The 23,503-nt window shown below is 48.5% G+C and overlaps 1 protein-coding gene across 7 annotated transcripts in view; it reads right to left on the reverse strand.

The window, feature by feature from the left end:
• The window catches only part of Elf2 (E74 like ETS transcription factor 2), a 110,941-nt gene extending 90,985 nt beyond the window's left edge, over nt 1-19,956 (reverse strand). For 2 of the 7 annotated variants that reach the window (XM_045130998.1, XM_045130997.1), the window contains exons 1-2: nt 19,742-19,955; nt 5,286-5,380 (exon numbers count right to left, since the gene is read on the reverse strand). The gene's annotated coding sequence lies outside the window, so the exon portion shown is untranslated. Of the gene's footprint in view, nt 1-5,285; nt 5,381-19,018; nt 19,121-19,741 lie in introns of those variants that run through there. The other 5 variants (XM_045131000.1, XM_045130999.1, XM_045131002.1 and 2 more) reach the window with 4 other exon arrangements.
• Between the last annotated feature and the right edge of the window lie 3,547 nt (nt 19,957-23,503).

The following is a 23,503-nucleotide window of genomic DNA, read 5'->3' on the forward strand; positions in this document are numbered from 1 at the left end:
CCACTGAATGCACTGGGGCGCTAAGCTACACTGGGGCAGAATCTTGCTTTGATCTGTGGGTGGTGCCCTATCTGGAGTTTGTTCACAACTCTCCAGGAAAAGTTACCAATTGCCAATTTTTCTTTCTGTTTGGTTGAGGTAGGGTCTCACTCTAGCCCAGGCTGACCTGGAATTCATTATGTATAGTCTCAGGGTGGCCTCAAATTCATAGCGATTCCCCTACCTCTGCTTGAGTGCTGGGATTAAAGGCGCACCACCACACCTGACTCAATCGCCAATTTTCAAAAGAAAGTAGGCCGGCATGGTGGCACATGCCTTTAATCCCAGCACACAGGAGGAGGGCATCACTGAGTTCAAGGTCAGCCTGAGACTACTACATAGTGAATTCCAGGTCAGCCTGGGCTAGAAACCCTACCTCAAAAAGAGAGAGAGAGAGAGAGAAACTCTGGCTTTCAGTTTGGAGGAATGTTAGACCAGAACCTCGGTGTCCTTGGAGCCTAAAGGAAGCCAACAGGTGCAGAGCTGCAAACAAACAAAACACTTGGGGACTGGAGAGATGACTTAGTGGTTAACACCTTTGCCTGCAAAGCCAGGACCCTCGTAAGCAAGCCAGATGCTCAAGGGAGTGCACGCATCTGGAGTTCGTTTGGAGTGGCTAGAAGCCCTGGCGTACCCATTTTCTCCCTCCCTCCCCCCCTCTCTCCACCTCCCCCTTTCTCTCTCTCTCTCAAATAAATAAATAAAATGTATTTAAAAACAATCAAAACACTTGAGTAGACATGCAGGGAAAAAAAGTAATTTGTGCTTCAAGAGTCTCTCTCTCAAATAAATAAATAAAATATATTTAAAAACAAAACACTTGAGTAAACATGCAGGGGGAAAAAAAAGTAATTTGTGCTTCAAGAGTCCCACAGTAAGCCCAGAGTAACAGGGCTCTCTGACAGCAGCAGAGCCTTACCTCAGCTTAGGTGGGCTCCACTGAGGACTCAAGGGCAAGGGGAAACAGGGACAGACTGTCAACAGCCACCAAGTTCTGCTGAGTCACAGCTCTGGGTTCTTTTCTTAAATATTTTATGTATTTTTAATTTATTTGAATGTGAGAAAGGGAGATGGAGCAAACAAATTCTAGACACGTGCACCACTCTGTGCATCTGGCTTACATGAGTACTGGGAAATCAAACTCGGGCTTGCAGGCAAGCATCCTCACCGCTGGGCCATCTCTCCAGCCCAGCTCAAGGTTCTCTGTCTCACGGAAACCAAAGTCTCATGGACATGGAATGAAGAATGCTTTTTTTATTAAAAAATAAAATGAGCCAGAAACCAGGTGTTGGTGGTGCACGTATTTAATCCCAGCACTGGGGAGGCAGAGGTAGAAGAATTGCTGTAAATTAAGGGCAGCCTGGGACTAACTAGACAGTGAGTTCCAGGTCAGTCTCAACTAAAGTGAGGCCCTACCTCAAAAATTAAAAAAATGCTGGGCGTGGTGGCACACACCTTTAAGCCCAGCACTTGGGAGGCAGAGGTAAGAGGATTGCTGTGTGTTCAAGGCCACCCTGAGACTACATAGTGAATTCCAGGTCAGTCTGAGCTGTGAGACCCTACCTTAAAAAACCAAAAAAAAAAAAAAAAATCTAAATTAAAAAGGAGAAATTATTACAGAGAGAAAGCAAGCCTAGAGAAAAGTGAGGACGCATGTGTTTTTGGCCCTTACAGAAATTAGACATCAAGGTGGGATGAACTTATATTTAAATGTATATTGAGGGAGCTGGAGAGATGGCTTAGTGGCTAAGGCACTTGTCTGTGATGCCTAAGGATCCAGGTTCAATTCCCCAGTACCCACATAAGCCAGATGCACAGAATGGCGCATGTGTCTGGAGTTCGTTTGCAGCTGCTAGAGGCCCTGGTGCACCCATTCTCTCTATCTGCCCCCTCTCTCTCTTTCATAAAATAAACAATAATAAAAATCTCTAAATGTGCATCGAGGACTCTGGGTGGTAGCACAGGGAGAAGAGCAGACTCTCAGAGAATCCGGAGGAGGACTCAAGGGAAGGGCAGGGGGAGGAGGGAGACATTGGACTCAAGGGATGGGGTGGGGGGAGGAGACACTGGGGCCCCTTTGGGGCCAGCCAGAGCGCTGAGACCAGCTTTGTTCTTCTCAGGGCCTGTCCTTCCTCTTATCTGCTCCACTGGGCTATCTATCTCTTACCCAGCTGCAGGCCTCTCATTTTCCTGGTGTTCTTGACTTTACTGTTCCTAACAATCACTTTACAGTTACATTTCAAGCTCAAGGACAAAAGACAGGGCCACTGCCAAAGAGCTGCTGAATCGTAGCCAAGGGCAAAGCCACGGAGATGACCAAGGAGCAGCTGAGCCATGGCCAAGGCTGGAGCCCCAGAGATGACACTCAAGGCCCTTTCCTCACTACCTGCAAAGCTTCTCCTCCCAGTCTCTATCACTAGCACTACAGATCCTCATCTGCTCATGACCCTGACAAGTTTAAGATATGGGTTCTTGGGGCTGGGCAATGCCTCAGTAGTTAAAGACACTTGCTTGCAAAGCCTGCCAGCCCATGTTCAATTTCCCAGTCACCCGCATGAAGCCAGGAAAAGGCCCTGGCATATTCACACAAATATTTGTTTATTTGTTTATAAATGAAATATCTTAATCTTATACTCATATTATCATGTATGTATGTGAATATACACACACACACACATATATACATACAGTATTTACATACATACATCACAGTAAATAAACATAGGTGATTTGTGACTTCATCTGTTTAAGGGCCACAGAGACAGATAGCTAAGTAGTTAAAGGTACTTGGTAGCAAAGCCTGCCAGCCCAAGGTTCAATGGTCCAGTACTCAAGTAAAGCCAGATGCACAAGGTGGTGCATGCCACTTTAGAGTTCATTTGCAGCGGCAAGAAGCCCTAGTGCGCCATTCTGTCTCTTTGTTTCTCTCTCTCTCTAATAAACATTAAAATAAAATAAAATAAAATAAAATAAAATAAAATAAAATAAAATAAAATAAAATAAAATAAAATAAAATAAAATACAGCCAGGCGTTGTGGCACACACCTTTAATCCCAGCACTCAGGAGGCAGAGGTAGGAAAATCACCATGAGTTTGAGGCCACCCTGAGATTCCAGGTCAGCCTGGGGTAGAGTGAAACCCTACCTTGAAAAACCCAACAACAAAAAAAGGCTCAGGTCTGAGGTCTGGGGAGGTAAGGGTGCTTGCCATACAAGCATGATCTGAATTTGATCCCCAGCACTCACTTAAAAAACTGGGCATGGCCACACATACCTATAACACTACCCTAAGCAGGATAAAGACAGTAGAATCACTGTGGCTTGCTGGTCAGCCAGACTGACCTAAAAACAGCAGCTCCATTTCAGTAAGAGACCGTCTCGTGGAAAAAATGAAGAGCAATAGAAGAGGACATCTGACATTCTCTTCTGGCCTCCAAACGTGTGTGCACTGGGCATGCACAACTGTGTACATACATACTTAAACTGTACATACATACTATACACACTTACACACGTAAGTCTCAGGTCTTAGTCACAAACCACCTCCTCTTGCTCATCAAAAATAGAAGGGGGGGCTGGAGAGATGGCTTAGCGGTTAAGCGCTTGCCTGTGAAGACTAAGGACCCAGGTTCAAGGCTCGGTTCCCCAGGTCCCACGTTAGCCAGATGCACAAGGGGGCACACACGTCTGGAGTTCGTTTGCAGAGGCTGGAAGCCCTGGCGCACCCATTCTCTCTCTCTCCCTCTATCTGTCTTTCTCTGTGTCTGTCACTCTCAAATAAATAAATAAATAATTTTTTAAATAAAAAAATAGAAGGGGGAAAAGCTGGGTATGATGGCGCACACCTTTAATCCCAGCACTTAGGAGGCAGAGTAGGTGGATCGCCATGAGTTCGAGGCCAGCCTGAGAATACAGAGTGAATTCCAGGTCAGCCAGTGCTAGAGTAAGACTCTACCTCGAAAAACCAAAGCTCAGCAGTAAAGGCACTTGCCTGCAAACCCAATAACCGGAGTTCAATTGCCCAGTAGCCACATAAAATCAGATACACAAAGTGACACACGCATCTGAAGTTCATTTGCAGTGGCTGGAGGCCCTGGCACACCCATTCTCTATCACTCTCTGTCTGTCTCTCTGTTTCAAATAAATAAAATTTAAAAAAAAAAAGAAGACTTGATTTCAACTGGTTTGAGGTAGTCCAACAATTCCTTTAAGGAGGCTGGAGCTAGAGGTGATCAGGAAATAAGGCAGGTCCCATCTAGTTATCCACACTCAACAAATCCAAGCCAGAGAGTCAATCTGTTTTTGGGGGAGGAAGGGATTTTTGAGGTAGGGGCTCACTCATCCCTTCATTGCCATTCTAGAAACCCTGATACAGAGAACTCTAGCCTCCACCAGCTTCTCCGCTCTCATGAGTTAAAAGGAGGCAAGACAGCCAGGCGCGGTGGCGGGCACCTTTAATCCCAGCACTCGGGAGGCAGAGGTAGGAGGATTGCTGTGAGTTTGAGGCCATCCTGAGACTACATAGTGAATTCCAGGTCAGCCTGAGCTAGAGTGAGACCCTACCTAGGAAAAAAAAAAAAAGAAGCAAGAAAGTGACATTAGTAAGAAGCGAACTTTTAATGCTCCACGTGACTGGGTAGGAAGCCACTAAAGTGACCTCACCCTACAGGAGCCTTAACAAAGCTGAGTACAGTGTTCGCTCTCTTCCTCTAAACAATGCAGAAATAATGACGAGCATTCAAAAAGTGCTTCTCTGTGCCAGGTAGCATTCTAAAGTCGTACGTACTACCCGACCAGGTCAGACACGGTGGCTCATGCCAGCCCTCAGAACTGAGGCAAGAGGATCGCCGTGAATTTTAGGCCAGCCTGGTCCACACAGCAAGTTCCAGGCCGCCAGGACTACCTAGTGAGACAGTCTCAGAGAGAGAAAGAAACCTTGAGCCCCAGGCAGGCAGCGTCACCTCTGGGCTTAGAATTGAGCAAGCTGTCACATTCCTGGCTGCAGCAAGGCCGACAGCGGGACACGCAGGAGTCCTTCCACATATCTGCCTTCCCTCCCGAGAGCTCACACGGCAGCTTACTACCCCCCGCAACAAAAACGCAGCAATATGCAGGTCGTGTTTCCTTGCAAGCATTCCCCAGGGGACATAACACCTCAGGCCTGGGGGACTCCTAGAAGGAAGGCAGGTGCTCACCATAAACTTACACCATACTGTTTGCACAAACAGCCTAGGTACTAAGACTTACTGGGGACACTGACAGGCACAGCCAACCGCGCAAGCAGCCGCTTCTAAGGATAGCCTTCCCACATCTGTGTTAACTTCTCCACATCTCAGACTTACCTGTAAAAAGAAAAAACATGGCACAAAGACTTTGTGGCTGCCACAGTAATTACAGTTCTTTTTCACATTACAGTTCTTTTTCAATTACATTGGTATTATTAGCTAGAATGGCAAAAAGACCTCAGGACCAACACCAGCATAGCAGCTCACAGCGCAGCAATGAGGAAGCCTGTAAGACATTTCAGGCAACGTAAACACTCAGAACTGGGGTGATTTAAAATACTTTCCACCCAGGCATGGTGGCACACACCTTTAATCCCAAACTTAAGAGGTAGAGGTATGAGTATTGTGAGTTCAAGGCCAGCCTAGACTACAAAGTGAGTTCCAGGTCAGCCTGGGCTAGACTGAGATCCTGCCTTGAACAACAACAAAAAAAGCAACAACAACAAAAAAATACCAATATATCTACACTGGCTTAACTTACCATTTTCAAATATATCTGGTCCTCAAATACAAAAGTAAACACTGAACATGAAATATCTACAAATGACATTGTAATAGCAAAGACTGGAAGTTATGGTTCACTCTAAATGCCATTTTTTTTTCAAGTATAACCAACGGTGCTACTTTGAAAAGGTTGTTGATTCATGGGGCCGTGCCCGTTTGTAAGCCTGCTGGCCCGAATTCAATTCTCCCCAGCACTCAGTAAAGCCAAATACAAAACGCCCTGTACACATATGTAGTTCCAGCCCCAGCCAGACTGACACACGCGGCAGAGCAAAGCAAGAGCCCCCCTCCCCCTCCCCCTCCCCCCTCCCCCCTCCCTCCCTCCCTCCAATAAAAGGACAAGTATCTCAAGGCTGCCCGCTAGTCTGCACATACTGTGGTGCATGTACCCATACACACACATCATACCCATGCATGCATGTGCACACACAAAAGTTGTTATTCATGTGAAGCTTAAAAGGACTATATATGAGCCGGGCGTGGTGGTCCAAGCACTCGGGAGGCAGAGGTAGGAGGATTACCAGAGTTCGAGGCCACCCTGAGACTCCATAGTGAATTCCAGGTCAGTCTGGGCTAGAGTGAGACCCTATCTCAAAAAAAAAAAAAAGACTATATATGCCACAATGTCTACTCCAAAGTAATTAATTAGGTATGCCACACAAAAATAACTTCAGTATTTTTTGGTTGTTGCTGTTTGTTTTTGAGGTAGGGTCTTACTCTAGCCCAGGCTAACTTGGAACTCACTATGGAGTCTCAGGCTGGCCTTGAACTCACAGTGATTCTCCCATTTCCTACCACTGCTTCCCCACACCCAGTAGAACTTCAATATCTATTTGTTTATTTATTTAATTTTTGGTTTCTCAAGGTAAAGTCTCACTTTAGCCCAAGCTGATCTGGAATTCACTATGTGGTCGCAGGGTGGCCTCAAAGGCTTGGTGATCCTCCTACCTCTGCCTCCTGAGCACTGAGATTTAAGGCGTGCGCCACCACACCCAGCTCTAACTTCGATTTTTGAGGATCAAGCTGAAAACCTTCTCCCTGTTGACTAGCTGTCCATACATTAATGCTACTCTCACTTTTGGTTAGAGAAGCTTCATATGGTAGTGACCACTGAGGTGACTCAAAAGCTACCACAGCCAGGCATGGTGGCACACACCTTTAATCCCAACACTCAGTAGGCAGAGGTAGGAGAAGCGCTGCGAGTTCAAGGCCACCATGGGACTACATAGTGAATTTCAGATCCGCCTGAGCTAGAGCGAGACCCTACCTCGGGGGGGGGGGGGGGGGGAGAGCCACCATAGAGCTAAGAAGTGACAGTGGAGTGTTTAGCATTGAGACGTCTCTATCACACCTTCCAAAACTCAAGGTCCATTGTGGAACAGGTGGCTGGCAAAACTGTAAGAGCCAAGAGCCAAGAATGGTGGTACACGCCTTTAATCACAGCACTCGGAGGCAGGGGTTAGAAGGACTGCCATGAGTTCGAGGCCACCCTGAGACTACAAAGTGAATTCCTTTTCCAGGTCAGTCTGGGCTAGAGTGAGACTCTACTTCAAAAAAAGCCCAGCTGAGGGGCTGGGGAGATGGCTTGCTTGTTCAAGTTCCTAGCACCATATAGAGCTGGATGTGCCCTGTGGTCTCAAGCCTGCCTGCTGAGAGGTGGCAAAGTCTGACGCTTGTTCGAAGTCTAGTAGGTCAGCCTCAAAGAAGTGAAGCACAGACACTCGGAAGTTGTCTTCCGATTTTCAATGCACGTCACCACACACAAACTCGTGCGCACAGATAAACACTGTTTCTAAAAAAGAATGACGTCAGAGCTGGGCGTGGTGGAACACTCCTTTAATCCCAGCACTCAGGAGGCAGAGGTAGGAGGACCACCATGGGTTCAAGGCCAGCCTGAGACTACATAATGAATTCCAGGTCAGCCTGGGCCAGAGTGAGACCCCACCTTGAAAAAAGGAATGATACCCGACAGGTGTCCTGGGGCCTTCTCCTGCACATGCACACACATGCATGCACACCTGCACACACCCATAAATATAAACATCGCAAACAAGTCAACAAAAATTAAAAACATCTACAGAGAGGATTTCATAGATTGGGTTCATCACAACGAAATAATTTTTTATACTTATTTATTTGAGAAAGAAAGTAGGGGGAGAGAACCGGCACGCCAGGGCCTCTGATCCCTGCAAACCAACTCCATATGCATGCGCCACCTTGTGCTTATGGGTCCTGGGAATTAACTGGGGTCCTCTGGTTTTGCAGGCAAGTGCCTTAACCACTAAAGCCACCTCTCCAGCCCAAGAAATGATAAATTTTTGATGTGATATTCTAATCACCCTCATTTGGTCACTGTGTAATACTTGTATGAAAGTTATCATATAATTACAAAAAATTATGTTTAAATTTAACAACTTTATTTATTTGCAAACAAAGCTAGAGAGGAGACAGAATGGACATGCCAGGCTCCAGCCTCTGCAAACAGACTCCAAATGCATGTGCCATCTTATGTATCTGGCTTTTCATGGGTACTGGGGAATCAAACTCAGGCTTCATAGGGAAGCACCTTAAACGAAAAGCCATCTCTCTATAAAGGGAATAGAAGGGGGGGGGGACCTAATAGGATGGTATTGTATATAAGTAAGTATAAGAACAGATTAATGGGGGTGAAAAGGCCTAAGTGAGGTCAGGGAAAGAGACTGAGTAAGGAAAGGTGGAGGGAGGGCTAATCAAAATCTAAGAGGATATAAATTAGTCATATGGAAACCTACTTGTTTGGACAATGGAACACACAGGAGCCATAGATTGTTACTAGAAAGTTTTCAATACCAGTGAGTTGTTGGCCAGGGAGGTCCCTGATGCCACCCAAACATTACAGGCCATTGCTGAGGCCCTTGGTTTCCCACCATGAATAGATGATAAATAAGACCCTACTGCTGAAGACTCCACATACTTGGGCTGCAAGGTCTCTGAGAAACCCTGCTGGAGCTGAGCAGAAAACCTCCTCCATGTAGACCAGCTGAGAGAAAGCTGGAAAAAGCCACACTGCATGCAGTTCAATGGGAGAGAGAGAAATCATCAGTGAAGATACCCAACAGTGGACTGCCTTATATTTGGCCAGTCAGGCCAAATGAGCCAACAGGTGCAATAATGGCACATCTGATATGGGAGAAACCAACCGCCCTCTAATTAGACTGGAGGCCCACTCCATGGGAGGGAATACATCCCTGATACTGAAAACCTACAACAGGGATAGTCATGAGCTCTAGGAGTGTAACGTCTGCTGCTGTCTGGCTAAAAGTATATACTATGCTCACCAAACTGCCTAGTAAGCACTTCTCTTAACATTCATACCCTTATATTAATGCTACTCTCACTTTTGGCTAGAGAACCTTGTCTTTTTAGATGGCAGCGACCTTGGAATGACTCAGAAGACATGATGGTGCTGAGAAGTAACAGAGGAGTGCTCAGCACTGAAATATCTCAGTCATACCTTACATGGCTCAGGGTCCATTATAAAAGAGGTGGCGGAAAGAATGTAAAAGCCAAAGGAAGGGTAGGACTCCTTACAACATGCTCCGGATATCCACGATCTCACAGTGCCTGACACTACCTACACAAGACCATCATAATAGGAAGAAAAGATCATGACATCAAAATAAAAGAGAGACTGACTGAGAGGGGGAGGGAATATGATAGAGAGTGGAGTTTCAAATGGAAAGTGGGGAGAGGAAGGGCATTACCATGGGATATTGTTTACAATTATGGATGTTGTCAATAAAAAAATTAAAAATAATATAAAATATTTTTAAAAAGAAAAGCCATCTCTCCAGCCCTGTATAAATTTTTAAAGAAAGGCTTGGGGTGGTGATGCATACCTTAAGTCCCAGCACTCTGGAGGTGGAGGTAGAAAAGATCATAGTGGGTTCGAGGCCAGCCTGAAATTACAGAATAAATTCTAGGTCAGTCTGGGCTAGAGAGAAACTCTACCTCAAAACAAAAATTTAAAAATAGAGGGCTGGGGAGATGGCTTAGTGGTTAAGGCGCTGGCCTGCAGAGCCTAAGGATCCATGTTTAATCTCTCTCCAGATACCATGTGAGCCATATGCACAAAGGTTTGATTGCACAACTGAGGCCCTGGTGCACTGACTCTCTCTCGTTCTCTCAAAAAAAAAATTTTTAAGAGAAGAAAGTATAGAGTTAGGGAAATTGCTAAGCAGTTAAAGGCCTTTGCAAAGCCTGCCAACCGAGGTTTGATTCCCCAGTGCCAATATAGGCCCAGATGCACACAGTGAGACATACGCCTGGAGTTTTTCAGGGGGCAAGAGGCCCTAGGGGGCCCATTCATATTCTTATTCATTCTCTCTCTCTCTCTCTCTTTCTCTCTCTCTCTCTCTCTCTCACACACACACACACACACACACACACACACACACACAAATAAACACAAATATTTTTAAAGAAAAATTTACACAGCCTGGGGTGGTGGCCCACACCTTTAACCCCAGAACTCTGAAGGCAGAGGTAGGAGGATCACCATAATTTCGAGGTCACCCTGCGACTACATGGTGAATTCCAGGTCAGCCTGGGGTAGAGCAAGACCCTACCTCAAAAAGAAAAAGAAAAAGCAGACATTACACAAATCCAAGATGAAGTAAAGAAAGGGATTCATACCTTAACACACCCTAATAAAACTGTTGAAAGCCAAAATAAGAAATTTCCAACGCAGATAAACTAAAACTATCAGAAACAATGGAGGCCAGAAAGCAGGAGGTGATGTTCACGGTACTGACAATAAAGCTGAGAGCCAAGACCTCTACATCCAGGAAAAGTTATTCTTCCAACGTAGCAGCAAAAGAAAAACAATCTCAAGGCACTCAAGGCTGAGAAAAGTCATTGGTAACAGAACTGCCTTACAAGATTCCTTCAGGATGAAGAGAATGACAGCCTGCAACTCTAATCAGTAGAACTACATATAAACCAACAACACAAAGAGGCAGATCTATACAAAGAAAGGAACATGCATGTAAAAATAAAAACAGTATTTTAAAAGACATAACTGAACCAGGTATGGTGGCACACACCCCTTTGATCCCAGCACCCTGGAGGCAGAGGTAGGAGGATCACTGTGATTTCAAGGCCACCCTGAGCTACACAGCAAATTACAGGTCAGCCTGAGCTACATGGAGAGGGGGAAAAAAAAAAGACATACAACTGAAAAAAAAAAATCCCAAGTGGCTCAGTGGCACATGACTATAGTCTCAGCTGCTCCAGAGGCTAACTGGGGAGTCACATGAGCCAGGATTTCCAGTCCAGTATGGGCCTCATGGCATATACTCCCCAAGATGACAAAAAAAGAAACACACACACAAACACACACACACACACACACACACACACACACACACACCCCAAAAAAAAAAAAGGGCACTGCTATGTTTAGAAGACATAAACTACTTTATGGGACTGGAGGTATACTGGAGCAAAGTTTCTGCATGTTATCACAATTCAGTTGTTCTTAATCAGAAACAGACTAATAAATTAAAACAGTTATTATCAGATTGGGTAGCATGTGCCTGAAATCCTAACTCTGCAGATTGAGGGAGGAGGATCACCTTGAGAGTTCCAGGATGGACTAGGCTACACAGTGAGACCCTTTCTCAAAATAAAAAGGGGGAAAAAGGAAGGAGGGTAAGGAAGGACAGGAAGAGAGAACAAAAATTACTATAATTCCAGCTGGGTGTGGTGGTGCATGTCTTTAATCGCAGCACTCCAGAGGCAGAGGTAGGAGGATCGCCAAGAGTTCAAGGCCACCTTGGGATTACATAGTGAATTCCAAGTCAGCCTGAGCTAAGGCGAGACCCTACCTCAAAAAAAGAAGAAAAAAAAAAAAAAAACTAGAATTCCTAAGAAGTAAGTATCTCAAAATCACTTAAAGCTGGGCATGGTGGCACACCCTTTTAATCCCAGCACTTGAGAGGCTGAGGTAGGAGGATCACTGTGAGTTCGAGACCAGCCTGAGACTACAGAGTAAATTCAAGATCTGCCTGGGCTAGAGTGAGACCCTACCTTGAAAAAACAGGAAAAAAAGTCAGTATGACCTTTGAGAAAAGAAAAAGGAGGGCTGGAGAGATGGTTTAGCAGTTAAGGCACTTGCCTGCGAAACCTAAGAACCCAGGTTCAATTCCCCAGTACAAGCCAGACGCACAAAGTGGCACCTGCTACTAGACTTCATTTGCATTGGCTAAGAGGCCCTGGCATGCCCATTCTCGTTCTCTTCCTCTCTGTAAACAAATAAATTAAAATTTAAAAAAATTGTGGGGCTAGAGCTGGAGAGATGGCTTAGGGTTAAGACACTTGCCTGCAAAGCCAAAGGACCCAAGTTCAATTCCCCAGGACCCACATAAGCCAGATGCACAAATTGACGCATGCATCTAGAATTCGTATGCAGTAGTTGCATACCCTAACATGCCCATTCTTTCTCTCCTTCTCTCTGCCTCTTTCTGTCACATAAATAAATAAAAGTAATTAAAAAAAACTTTCAAAAATTTGTGGAAGCCGGGCATGGCGGCACACTCCTTTAATTCCAGCACTCTGGAGACAGAGGTAAGAGGATTGCCATGAGTTCAAGGACACCCTGAGACTACATAGTGAATTCCAGCCTGAGCTAGAGTGAGCCCCTACCTCAAAAAACAAAAAAGAAAAATTGTGGGGCTGGAAGTGATGGCTCAGCAGCCAAGGGAGCTTGCTTGCTAAGCCTGCTGGCCCGAGTTCCATTTCCTAGGACCCACATAAACCCAGAGGACGAAACTGTGCTCGCTCAGGAGGCCGTTTGCAGCGGCAGGAGCTCTGGCACATATTCATTCATTCATTCTCTTACTCCAATAAAAAGGTTTTTTTTTGTTTTTTTTTTTAAATTTTTTATTTATTTATTTGAGAGCGACAGACACAGAGAGAAAGACAGATAGAGGGAGAGAGAGAGAGAATGGGCGCGCCAGGGCTTCCAGCCTCTGCAAACGAACTCCAGACGCGTGCGCCCCCTTGTGCATCTGGCTCACGTGGGACCTGGGGAACCGAGCCTCGAACCGGGGTCCTTAGGCTTCACAGGCAAGCGCTTAACCGCTAAGCCATCTCTCCAGCCCCAATAAAAAGTTTTTTGTGGAAAAATAAACACATCAATAGAAGCTGACAGAGGCTGGAGAGAGGGCTCAGCAACCACATAAGATCAGAGGTTTACAAGGTGGCACGTGTGTTTGGAGTTCATTTACAGTGGAGTGGCTGGAAGCCCTGGTGCACCCATTTTCTTTCTCTCTCTCTAGCTGCCTCTTTCTCTCTGTCTCTCTTTTAAATAAATAAATTTCTTTAAAGTGCAAAGATAGGGGCTGGAGAGATGACTTAGTGGTCAAGGTGTTTGCCTATGGAGCCTAAGGACCCAGTTTCCTTTCCCCGGTATCCACATAAGCCAGATGCACAAGGTAGCACGTGTCTAGAGTTTGCAGAGGCTAGAGGCCCTGGCATGCCCATTCTCTCTTTCTCTCTCTCTCTCAAATAAATATATATATTTTTTTAATATGATGCTGGAGCTGAGCATGTTGGCACACGCCTTTAATACCAGCACTCAGGAGCCAGAGGTAGGAGGACTGCCATGAGTTCGAGACTACATAGTAAATTCCAGGACAGCCTGGGCTAGAGTGAGACCCTACCTCAGAAAACAAATGATGCTTGAAGCAATTTTTTTTTAATCTTTTTTTTTTTTTTGCTCATTTTTATTTATTTGAGAGCAACAGAGCGAGAGAAAGAGGCAGAGAGAGAGAGAGAATGGGCGCACCAGGGCCTCCAGCCACTACAAGCGAACTCCAGATGCGTGCGTCCCCTTGTGCATCTGGCTAATGTGGGTCCTGGGGAACCAAGCCTCAAACCAGAGTTCTTAGGCTTCACAGCACGCACGTAACCACTAAGCCATCTCTCCAATTTTTTTAAATGAGGCACTTTATGCAATAGTTTCTCCCTAGTACATTACACTTAAAACTACTTTTTCAAATCCAAAGGTAAACATAACATTTAGAATATAAAAATGTCTCTTCAACAAATGATATAATCCACATGGCAGTCCAGGTTCAAATCCCCAGTATCCACATAAAGCCTCTGAGTTCATTTGCTGTGGCAAGAGGCCCTGAGCATCCTTACTGACTCTCTTGAATGAATGAATGAATGAATGAATGAATGAATAAATACTTCTTTAAAAAAACACATCTATAATATATTAGAACATGCCAAAAAGACAATTTAAAAATGGGTTTAAAAAGCCGGGCATGGTGGCACAAGCCTTTAATCCCAGCACTTGGGAGGAAGAGGTAGGAGGATCGCCGTGAGTTCGAGGCCACCCTGAGATTACATAGTTAATTCCAGGTCAGCCTCAGCTAGAGTGAGACCCTACCTCAAAAAACCAAAAAAAAAAGGGGGGGGGGACTTAAAAGGGCTGGAAAAATGCCTTAGTGATTAAAAGCACTTGCTTGAACAGCCTGACAGCCCAAGTTCAAATCCCCGATACCAACATAAAGCTAAACGCACAAAGTGGCGCATTCCTCTCGAGTACATTTGCAGTGGCTACAGGCCCTGGTATGCTCATGCTCGCTAGCTCTCTCTCTCTCTCTCTCTCTCCCTGCTTACAATAATAAAATATTAAAATAGAAAAAAATGGGCAAAATGACACATAAGTGGCTAAACAGCACAAGTAAGGCTGCTCAATACTATGAGTCACAAGGAAAATTCAAATTAAAGTTCCAAATCACTAGCCACCTCATATCCACCAGAATGGCCACTTCACAGCCATAACTCAAAAGGGATGCAGCTCAGCTTGCCCAGCACGCATGAAGCCCAGGGTTCACTGCATCAACCGGGGTGATGCTCAGGCCAGTCAACCCAGCCCTCAGGGAAGTGGACCCAGGAGGATCAGAGGTTCAAGGTTATTCTCAACCATACAATGAGTTAGTCGCAGGACAGACGTGGCTACTGAGACACTGTCTCAAAGATTGACGTATAAAAAATAAAAATAAAGCCGGGTGGGGTGGTGCATGCCTTTAATCCCAGCACTTGGGAGGCAGAGGTAGGAGGATCGCTGTGAGTTCAAGGCCACCCTGAGACTACGTAGTGAATTCCAGGTCAGCCTGAGCTAGAGTGAAACCCTACCTTGAAAAACAAAAACAAACAAACAAACAGAAGTAAAAATAAGCTGGGCATAGTGGTGCATACCTTTCACCCCAGTGCTTAGGAGGTGGAGGTAGGAGGATTTCTGTGAGAGGCCAGCCTGACATAGTGAATACCAGGTCAGCATGGGCAACAGCAAGGATCGCCCTGAGTTCAAGGCCACCCTGAGACTACATGGTGAAATCCAGGTCAGCCTGAGCTAGAGTGAGACCCTACCTCGAAAAAAAAGTAAATAAACCAGGTGTAGTGGTGCACACCTTTAATTTCAGTGCTCGGGAGGTAGAGGTAGGAAGATTGCTGTGAGTTCAAGGCCAGCCTGGGATCATAGAGTGGGTGCCAGTTCAGCCCAGGCTAGAGTGAGACCCTACCTTGAAAAACTAATAAGATAGTAATAAGTGTTGACAAAATTTGGAGTTGTCTCTGGGCAGGGGAGATCACTCAGCAGTTAAAGGTGCTTGCTTGAAAATTGGAACTCTCACAAATTGCTGCTTAGAATGTGTAACAGTATAGTATAGCCACTTTGAGAAACAGGTAGTTTTTTTGAAGGTTAAACATATAACAAGGTGCAGGACATGGTGGCTCACGCCTTTAATCCCAGCACTCAGGAGGAGAGGTACGAGGATCACCCTGAGTTCGAGGCCAGCCTGAGGCTACATAGTGAATTCCAGGTCAGCCTGGGCTAGAGTGAGACCCTACCCCAAAAACAAAACAAAAAAAAATCCAGAAGCAAGCTATAACGCAGATAAATCTCAAAACTCTGCTTAGTTAAACCAAATATAAGACTAAATACCATGTGATTGTGTGGAGTGAAAACATCCAGGAAAAAGCAAACCTTAAGAAGACAGATGATTGCCAACGGACCCGGGGCTGAGTAGTAGGAAGGAGGACTAGCCACAAACAGGCCAGCGTGAAATTTTAGAGGTAGAAAAAGGTATTCTACAACAGGCTTGTGAAAGTGTCACTATTCTATATGCTTACTAGAAATACTGACTCATACACTCAAAATGGATGAATTTTTTGGTATTAAGCCAAAAACCTGATTTATTTAAAGAGTGTACACCCTGGAAAAATGAAACCCTGTCCACACAAAAATGTGCACACAAATATTATTCATCATGGCCAAACAGAAGTTCAGATGCCCATCAGCTGGTGAATGGATAAACACCATGTAATATACCCATACAGGGGAACATTACTCAGCAAAAGAAAAGTACTGACACACGCCACAACATGCATGAAGTGGGAAAACTTCGGGCTCTGTGAAAGAGGCTCATCACAGAACGAACACATACAGCAGACACTTCTATTTATAGGAAACATCCAGAAGAGGCAAATGCTTGTAGACACAGGAAGCAGATGAATGAGCAGGGCCTGGTGACACAGGTCTTTGGGAGGCTGACACAGGAAAACCACTGTGAGTTCAAGGCCAGCCTGGGCTATAGAATAAGTTCCAGTTCCAGGCCAGCTTGGACTAAAGTGAAATCCTGCCTTGTTTAAAAAGAAAAAAAAAAAGAACAGAAACCAGAGGAGTACTGCCCTAGGAAGGAAGTGTTGGGGGGAATGGAGAGACTATGGTTTTGGGCTTTTGTTTTGTGATACTGGGAATTGAAACTCAGGACCTCAGGCTTCATGGGAAGCAAGGACTCCACCACTAAGAGTGTGTGTGTGTGTGTATCCCCCAGTTTTGCTTTTCGAGATAGGGTCTCACTCTAGCCCAGGCTGACCTGGAATGACCATGGTAGTCTCAGAGTGGCCTCAAACTCATGACCATCCTCCTACCTCAGCTGGGATTAAATGAATGTGCAGCCACACCTGGTTTATGCTTTTTAAAGATGATAATTGTGTTTCAAACAAAGTGGAGTGTGATATGTCTATACAACGCTGTGGATAAACTTTAATAGTCCTGTGAACTTCGACTTGTTTGGGATTTTTTTGTTTTGTTTTTTCTGAAGTAGGATGTCACTCTAGCCCAGGCTGACCTGGAACTCACTATGTAGTCTCAGGAGGGCCCAGGAGCTCACAGCAACCATAGGCTTCCCAGAGTGCTGGGATTAAAGGCGTGAACCACCATGACCAGCCCAAAATTCCATTGAACTTTTAAATCAATTGAATGACGTGTGAATTATACCTCAGTAAATTACTTCTCCTATCCCACCATACTCCCAAAAGAGGCATAAAACATAAACAGGTAAAACCAACACTGATAGGAATCATCAAACCCTGAAAACGGAAAAACCCCAGTTTCAAATTCTTTCCAAACATACTCGGATTATTTGGTGAGTATTTTTGTCTGAAATGAGGTACCACGAGTAACCCAAGAAATTCAGCTTAAAAATAGGATACCAGTAAATATTTAGATTCAAAACACTCCAACTTTCGTCTTCATATGTTTAACTACCAGACGTCTCAATTACATAGTCACATGAACACACTCTGCAAACTGTATAGCCTCCTGTAAACTTTGCTCCTAAACCCCTTTAAATCTAGTTGTAGAATTTAATATATTTAATAAACTGTTGGGTCTACCTGCAGTCTTACATGAAGTCATTCAACCTTCTAAAGAAACTGGAAGGCTCAAATCCTATGGAAGTATGGGGACATTCTTCTGGCATTTTGTCATTTAGAAAAAGTACAAAATTTGCCTCTCGCACAGATAAAACGCAAACAAAAAAAAAATCTGATTATCAAACACGCGATCACTGTTTTCTCATCCCAGCTTAAATTTTAAGCCGTTGTAAACCATGCCCGAGAACACAAGGAAGGAGAGGACAAGGATGTTACAATGAAGCGTCCCCTCCTCGGGCTCCGGTAAACAAGTACGAAAAGAACTTCCAGGCTCCCTGCAGCTCAGGGCGGTCACGCATGGAAGCTGCCGCGCGAAGCGGTCTCGGGACACGGGAGCCCCGCTGCCCGGCGCTGACCACGCAGGACCACCGCGTCCCGCCGGCCCCGGCCCCGGCCCCGGCCCGCGCCGCCGCCGTCCTCCCCGCGCCCCGGCGCGGTCCCCGAGGGCCGGCTCCGCCAGCAGGGGACCCAGAAGGCGGTCACTGGGACGCGCCCGTTCCCGATCCCGCGGGCGTGTGTGCGGGGGGGGGGGGTGTCTTGTTTTGTTGAAAACACAGATTCCGATCAGAGCCAAGCCTCCCTCCCGCCCGCGCCCGGGAACCTGGAGGAGGGTGAGGAGGCGGCGGCGGCGGCATCCGAGGGCCCGCCAGGAGTGAGAATAAAAGAACCGAGTATAACCTGTCGTGCGAGCCGGAGCGGCGGAGGGAAGGAAAGGTAAGCGGCGCCCAGGAGGCTCGGCTGGGAATCCGGGGGTGTGGAAGGGGGGGAGAGGCAGCGGGAGAAGGAAACCGGTGTCCGGTCCTCCGGCCCGAGCCTTCGCAGGTCCCCGCCCCGAGCTCGCCGCCCTCCCCCGGGCCGGTACCGACCCTCCCAGGACGGACGCGCTTCCTGCGGAGCCGGAGCCCGAGCCCGACCCCCGCCCTTGGCCCTTGGCCTGCGCGCGAGCCCGGGCGGGTCATCGGTTCAGTCCCCGCGCTCCGCGGCCGCGGCGAGTCGCGCCGGGGATGTAAACAGAGCGCGCCGGGCCCCATCCCCCGCCGCCCGCCCGCCCGCCGGGGTCCCCCCGAGCCGCCCGGCCCCAGCCCGCCCCCCGCGCTCCTCCTCGCGGTGCCCGCGGCCGGGCACGCAGCGCGCCGCGGTCCTTTCTCCCCAGCCCCGCTGCCGACCGTTGCCCGGGAGCACTTTCCGTCTCTTCCCTCGCTCCCTCCCGGCCCCGGAGTCCCGCCGGTGTCACCGCCACCAGGCTCCGGGAAAGGAGGAAAAAAAAAAAGAAAAGAAAAGAAAAAAAGCCCTCCGCAAACAACACAGGCGCGGGGCGGGGGCGCCGAGGAGGACGCGGAGGAGGAGCGGGCGGCACTCGGGACAAGCCGGGCGTCCCCGCCGCGCCCTCCCTCTCCGCTCGGCGGCCCGCGATCTTACCTCGCTCTCCGCGTCGCCTCGGAACCAGCGCCGCCGGGTCCCTTCGCCCTCTCCCCCGCAGGGCCGCAGACGGAGCCGCGCGGCCGTCGCCACCCGTTGGCCGGGCGTCCGGAGGGAAGCCGGGGACGTGGGGGGGGGGGTGGCCTTGCCCGGCGGCCCGAGCCCCTCGCGCCACGGGGACGGGAGGAGACAAAACAGAGACGCGCGGATCCAACGACACCCCCCCCCCCCGCAAACACACACCAACACACGCACACACACGGCAGCCCAACCGCCCGAGCGACCCGAGGCGACACGGAGCCCGGCGCGGGGAGCACTGTAGCCCCCTCCCTCCTCCTCCTCCTCCCTCGGGCACCCGCCTCGGCTCCTCCCCCTCGGCCTCCTGCCGCCGCCACCAGGACACTGGAGTCCGCCTCCCCCACCCACCCACCCACCCGGCCGCTCGGCGCGCTCCTCCCTCCGCGCGGCACGGGGGGCGGCACCGCCAGTCACCAGCCGCGCCTGTCAAAGCCGGCCGGGCTATTTATACCCCGCGGGGCCCCCGCCGTGCCCCGGTCCTCCCCCCTCCGCCGCCGGCCCGCCTCGCGCGCGCCCTCCACTCCCGCCTAACTTGGGGGAGAGAGCCTTCGGATCGCCACTTGTCCCCCCCCCTCCCCGAAGCTTCCCCGACGCCCCCTCCCCGGGGTCTCTCCCACGCGGGGATGGAGGGGACCGCGCGTGCACCTGCAAGTGTCCGGCCGGCGCGACACACAGACACACGCTACTCTGGGGCGCGGGGGGGGTCCTCCCCGCTGGCCCCCGGTGGTCACCCCCATCCCCAACTCGGGACGCTTCCTCTCTTCTCCTCCGAGGATGACGGCTGATGGCTCCCCCGCGCTGGGCCACTAGGGCCATTCGTAAGAAATCAAAGAGGGGTGCAAAAACAAAACTCAGCCCGGGTCCTAAGTGTCCCCACTCGGTCGCTTTGAGCTAAGTGGTGGAAGGCGGCGGCGCGGGCGGGAGAGAGCGCGACGCCGCCCCGCCCCACCCCGGCCGGTGACGCACGTGGCGCCCCGCCCCGCGGCCCTCGGCGCCGCCCCGCTGCCAGCGCCTCCAGGCCCGCCTCGTCCAGCCCCACCGCCGGTCCCGCCCCGTTCCCAGAAATGACCACCCGCCCAACGGCCCTGGGGCCGCGGCGGTTGGTGCCCCGGAGAGGTGGCCCCGGGGCGACGGGCCCCAGCGCGCGGCTGCAGGAGCGCGGCGACCCCTGGGCGCAGCCGCCCGGGATCCGCGGGCGTCCGCGCCGTGCGCGTCTTTGTCGCCTCGCTCGGGGCGCGCAGAACTCGCTCGGTGTCCCCGGCATTGTCGGTGCGCGCATGGACGCGGAGGAGGAGGGTGTTTGGTCGCGGGTGCGTGCGAATTCGAAGCGGAGAAAGCCAGCCGAGCGCACTTGCACAACAAAGGGGCACCACCGGGCACGGCACGCTCGCGCGCCTTCCAGGGCACAAAAGCCAATGGACGCGCTGCCCCGGCTGGTCCTGCGGCGCTCGGGAGCGGCTCGTTCCGGCTCTTGCTTAGGCTTACCAGTGCCTCATCTGTCCCCAACACAAACCCCGGCGCCACCACGGTGTCCCTAACAAAGAGCTTCGGCTGCCCCGTCCTGCTGGGCTAGGGCGCCTGCAGCCTCCCTGGCCAGGGACCGGGCACCGGGAGCCACCTGGACCGGCTTCGAGCCTTCGGAACCATGTTATCCCACGACGAGTTGTGAACGAAGACAGCTGTGCTTGAAAACGTGGGAACCAGCCGTGGAAATAACCGAGACCGGGGCTCGAATGTTGGAGAAGTAACGAGGGGCTCGTGTCTTCGGTCCCTCCCTGAAGAACGTACCTCGTGCTTGAAGCTGTTCAGCGCCTGTTTACTTGGAAGTGATCCTAACCCATCTTCAAAAGCAACTCTTCTTTGAAGAGGTTTTTATTCTGAAATGCAGGGGAAACGTGGATAGTGTGATAGTGAATCAGAGATCTTGTAACTCCGAGGAAGTTCTGTGGATTCTTGGATTCTAAGACATGGTGACTTACTAACGCACCTTTTTAAACTAAAAAAAAAAAGTCTACACAGCGATGATAATATTCAAACCTTTCATATGCAATAAAAGTTTACTACAAACAGCATCCTTCCTACAGGACTATTTTTTTCTACAACACTTTTTTTGGGGGGAGGGTTCGAGGTGTAGTCTCTCTATAGCTCAGGCTGACCTGGAATTCACTATGTCGTCTCAGGGTGGCCTCGAACTCACGGCAGTCCTCCTAACTCTGCCTCCCAAGTGCTGGGATTAAAGGCGTGCACCACCACGCCCGGCCCTCCATAACACTATTTTTAAAATATTTAAGAGAAAGAATGGGTGCACCAGGGTCTCGTGCTGCAGCAAAGGAACTCCAGACACTTTATGCCTCTGACTTTATGTGAGTACTAGGGAACGGAACCCTGGCTGTCAGCGAGTGACTTTAGCCCCTGAGCCATCTCTCCAGCCCTGGAAGGCGATTTTTATTATTATTAATTTGTTTGAGAGAAAGAGAATGGGTGCACCAGGGCTTCCAGCCACTGCAAACGAACTCCAAATGCATGCACCACCTGTGCATCTGAATTTCGTGGGTCCTGGGTAATTGAAATTGGGTCATTTGGCTTTGCAGGCCCTAACCCCTAAGTCATCTCCCCAGCCCTGTAGGACAGTATCACCTGTTTCTTGTAAAATAACCGTATGGGAACCACTGCCTGTCTCATATTTTCTAAGTTATATGAAGGCGGTCTCTCTAACATGATAGCATGGTGCAAGTATAAGGAATGTGTGAGTATAATTTGTTGAGTTTTTTGTGTGGGGGGTTCAAGGTAGGGTCTCACTGTAGCCCAGGCTGACCTGGAATTCACTATGTAGTCTCAGGATGACCGCAAACTCAAGGCGATCCTTCTACCTCTGCCTCCCAGTGCTGGAATTAAAGGTGTGCACCACCACGCCTGGCTTATTTTTTTGAGTTTTTGTTGTTTTTTTTGGGGGGGAGGGTGTTGTTTTATGGCCTTCCGAGGAAGGTTTCACTCTAGCTCAGGCTGACCTGGAATTCACTGTGTAATCTCAGGCTGGCCTCGAACTCATGGGGCTCTTCCTACCTCTGCCTCCCAAGTGCTGGGATGGAAGGCATGAGTCTCCATGCCCTGCTCTATTTGCTTTTTTTTTTTTTAATTATTTATTTACAAACACAGGAAGAGACCGAGAGAAAATAGGTGTGCCAGGGCCTACAGCCACTGCAAATGAACACACCATTTTGTGCATCTGCCTTTATGTGGATACTGGGGAATCGAACTCCAGTCCTTAGGCTTTACAGGCAAGTGCCTTAACTGCTGAGCAATCTCCATATCCCTGTATTTGCTTTTGGCCAAAGCAACGTGGACTGAAGGTACAGTGTGATGGTTCTAACATTGGCCTTGAGGCAGCTATCATGTTTTTGCTTGCTTCCCCGTCACTTCTGACTCACCCATGTGAAGAACACGTCTGGGAACTCTGCTAGTGGAAGAACAGCATGTTGGGAACAGGCCTGGGACCATGCTAGCTTGGAGCCAGGAACCTCTAAGATTGGTTTTGTTTTTTAGTACAGGTCTCCACTTCAAGGTCTTCCTGCCTCAGCCTCATGAGAGCTGTGAATACCGGCATCCCCAGCAAAATTATTTTTTATTTATATAAATAAATAAACTTTATTGTGTGTGGTTTTCATATTTATGATTTTTTTTGTTTGGTTGTTTTTGAAGGTAGGGTCTCACTCTAGCCCCAGGTATACCTGGAATTCACTATGTAGTCTCAGGGTGGCCTTGAACTCATACCTCTGCCTCCCAAGTGCTGGTATTAAAGGCGTGCACTGCCACACCTGACCAAAATTATTAATTGTTGCTTTAAGCATTTTGCTTCCCAGAAATGAGGTTGGGAACACTGATCTGCTCCTTAAGTATTGGCCAACAAGGTGTGGAACTTGACATCTCTGAGACAGCTCTTTCTAAATGGGTTTTAGGAAGAAACATTCCAGTAGAGAGAGCCCAAGTAAGAAACCCAAAAAGACTGGAGAGATGTCTTAGCGCTAAAGGAGGGTAAAGGAACTTGCCTGCAAAGCTAGACACATAAAGCCAGATGCCCAAAGAGGCACATGCATCTGGAGTGAATTCACAGGGGCAGAAGGCCCTAATGTGCCCAACCCACCCTAGCTGTGTCTTCTTCTTTCTCTCTCTCTCTCAAATAAATAAAATATTTTATTTATCTGTTTATTTGAGAGAGAGAGGGGTAGGCATACCAGAACTTCTGGCCACTGCAAATGAACTCCAGGTACATGTGCCACCTTCTACATATGTCTTACTGGGAATCAAACCTGGGTTCTTTGGTTTTACAGGCAAGTGCCTTAACCACTAAGCCATCTATCCAGCCTAAATAAAATATTTTTTAAAGTAAGGAAGCTCAAAAGGTTTTGC

This window comes from Jaculus jaculus, chromosome 12 (genome assembly GCF_020740685.1).
Source record: "Jaculus jaculus isolate mJacJac1 chromosome 12, mJacJac1.mat.Y.cur, whole genome shotgun sequence".
Lineage (NCBI taxonomy): Eukaryota > Metazoa > Chordata > Mammalia > Rodentia > Dipodidae > Jaculus > Jaculus jaculus.